The following is a 3,085-nucleotide window of genomic DNA, read 5'->3' on the forward strand; positions in this document are numbered from 1 at the left end:
ATTGCTGGGGGAGAACGTGGCAGCTGCTGAAGCCACAGCCCCATGACATATGCTTGATGTGCTGCCCAGATGTGAATGCCAGGACTTTCCAAGTAGACAGCAGTCCTGAGCATGCCCATTCCCAGGAGCCCTGTGCATGATCCATTCTGTGTTGTCTATGACATTACTCCTCATGCCCAAACTCACTGTAGGGCTTCATGGCGTTTCACTAGATGGACCACTCAGATGCCAACGGCAGTTTGGGAGTGTGGGAAGCCACTGAGGAGGGGAGTGTTCCTGGTTGACCTGGCTGGTTCCATGAGGAACTTGCCCTTTCGAAGGTGATGAGTGACTACCATCACCTAGAGATTCCATCAACTCTGAAAACACAATTAGAGTTTCGAACACACACTGTTGATTGATAGAGATAAAAATCCCTGAGAAGGAGGAGACAGAAGGCCAGGGATCAGTGGAATTGCCACTGTGAGAGAAATGAACATGGAATCTCTGGTTCCGTGCAAGCGGAGGGGAGATGGGAAGATCAACTGGGACTGGAGGCTTTGGGAGTGGTCAGCAAGCAGGCTGTGCAAACATCGACTCAGGCACCTGATATTAACCCTCGTCATAGGTCATGAACTTTTGCTGCAAGAACCAGTGTGAGACCCACGGCTGGATCCTGATCCCGACGAGTCACAGGCCATCCGAAGCAGAAAATGTCTTATTGTACTCAAACATTTTAATGTCACAGGCTATTGATTAGTCTACAAAGCAAAGCTGCCTAAATGCCACAAGCACTTACCCCAGCCAGCTCTGCAAGGAGCAGGCAAAGGACTTCCACCCAAGCCCAAGCCCAGCCCTCCTTTCTCTACCTCCTCCATCTCCTGTGACATTTCCTGCTGCCCAAAGCCCAAGAAGTCTGTCCTGACCGGGCTGGCTCCACATCTGTGCTTCCTCTTTGCCAGTGAAGTCCTTGGTCATGATCACCCTCCTTCCACCTCAGAACCTCAGCAAACGTGTGGGATCCGTGCACGCTGGATCCAGTGTAGATGGGAATCCTGCTGTAGCTCACGGCTTCTGGTGAAGCCAGGAGATAGGCAGCCTACCAGGAAAACAATATCAGAACAAGAAGGAAAATGCTTTTTAAATGGGTTGTTAGCTTCTACTGGTGTTCTTTCTGGGACTTTTCTGTCTTTGTTACATTTTCCCCCAACTTTTACTTCATTTAATGTGTATTCATATGTGTGTATGCATGTGCACAGTGTGTGTGTGTGTGTGTGTGTGTGTGAGAGAGAGAGAGAGAGAGAGAGAGAGAATGTGTGTATACATGTCTGCACATGGAGAGGCCACAGGACAACTTGCAAGACTTAGTTATCTCCTTCCATCATGTTGGTTCTGGGATTGAACTCAGGTCTTCAGCAACTGCCTTTACCCTCTGAGCCATCTCACCAGCCGTTACAACATACAACAAGTCAGAGAGCAAGAGACACTCATCATCTCAGAGGACTCCATTTTTTTCAGCATAAATGAAATGTGTTCTGGCCTGGGTGCCCCAGTGAATGAGGCTACTGACAAGTTACTAATCAGTTCAAAATTCTCCTCAGGCCTTCAGTATTTGTCAAAGGCAAACACTGAGCAGCTGGACACACAGTGTTTAACCAGTGAACGTGTGCCGTGTACAAGCATACAAAGTTTCCTTAGAACCTGAGACCCTCCATCATTTTGTATGTCACCACCGTCAGCCCCACAAGTATTATTTTGCCAACACTTAAGAGGCTGGTGTGTGAGGACCACAAGCGTGAAGCTACACTCCCTGGAGCAGGGAGAGGAGGAAAGGACCTGGGGATGTGGCTCCACGGCTGAGCCCTTGCCTAGATGAGGCTGTGGTACTGAGGCTCAGCCAGCATTCCCCAGCCACTATGCTGGATCCAACATGTTCTCAACAGACTCCTGGTCAGTGTGGGAGAGAGACCACAAACAAGCACAAACATCATGTCCTTCCACTAAGATGGTGCCCCCCCCCCCAATCCTCTGCTCCCTCATCCTGGGTGGTCAGGGGATATAGCTGATCTCAACTAAAGAAATGAAGTGGAAAAGAGGGTCTTGGGGATTTGGGGAGCAACTGGACCTGTTTCTGTATGGATTTGCATCCCAACACACCAGCATAGGAATCAGAGAAGAGGCCGAAGAAGAAATCTAGAACAATTTCTCCACCCACTGCAGCACCTGTCACTCATGGAGAGAGTCAAATGAGCTACCAGACCTCAGCTGTTCTGAAGAATCCCCTGGTGAGCCAGAAAGAGGTGACCAAAGATCACCAAGGGGCCTCACCTGACCCGGGGAGGTCTGACACCCACCATGTCATGTCTCCACATTCTGCTATGGTTCTTGTTATGGTGAAAATGTTATATAACGCTTCAGTAGCACCTTTATCTCCCACTGTCCCAAAGGCTGTAAAGAGGCACGAGAGACTCAGTTAGCAACAATGTAATTAGCAACAATGTAACATCTTCCCAGTCCCAGACCCACAGGAAGAGCTTGGTAAGGTAGGGTAACGTAGGGAAATGAATGAAGGAGCCACGCTCTGGGACAGAAAGAAGAGAGAAGAATTCGACCTGTCAGCACCTCTTGTGGATGGACACAGATCTCCAAGCTGTGACCCACAACATCCTCAGTCTTTTGGGGACATCTGTTACCTGGGGTCGCTGTCTGGACCGGGTATTTCCAGGTTCTGGCTTCATAATCAAAGACTTGCAGTGCAGAATCTCTTATAAGGGTTACCTGTCAATAAAAAATCCTATGTCCAATGAGCTGAGGCAGGAAATAGGAGGTGGGACACTGGCAGGAAGAAGAGGGGAATTCTGGGAAATAGTAAGAGGTGAGACAGATTCATGAACAAGGATTGAAGGAGAGGTAAATAACCAGCAGATAGATAAATTCAGGTTAGACTAAAGAGAGATTTACCAGGGAACATTGAGGGGACAGACTTTAAACCAGCAGGGAGCTGAACTCAGCATAGAAGAAAGAATTCACCCCAGACTTGGACACATGAAAGCCGAATACAGGTAACTAACCATATGGTAGACATAGACTAGTTTGAATGGGTTGA

At 48.5% G+C, this 3,085-nt stretch overlaps 1 long non-coding RNA gene across 1 annotated transcript; it reads right to left on the minus strand.

Moving 5' to 3' along the window:
* Positions 1–695: 695 nt before the first annotated feature.
* Positions 696–2,717, minus strand: BC039966 (cDNA sequence BC039966). The gene is made up of 3 exons (NR_040670.1): positions 2,673–2,717; positions 2,334–2,427; positions 696–1,078 (listed from the first exon to the last, which is right to left on the minus strand). It is a non-coding gene; the product is annotated as a cDNA sequence BC039966 (long non-coding RNA).
* Between the last annotated feature and the right edge of the window lie 368 nt (positions 2,718–3,085).

This window comes from Mus musculus, chromosome 4 (genome assembly GCF_000001635.26).
Source record: "Mus musculus strain C57BL/6J chromosome 4, GRCm38.p6 C57BL/6J".
NCBI classification, from domain to species: domain Eukaryota; kingdom Metazoa; phylum Chordata; class Mammalia; order Rodentia; family Muridae; genus Mus; species Mus musculus.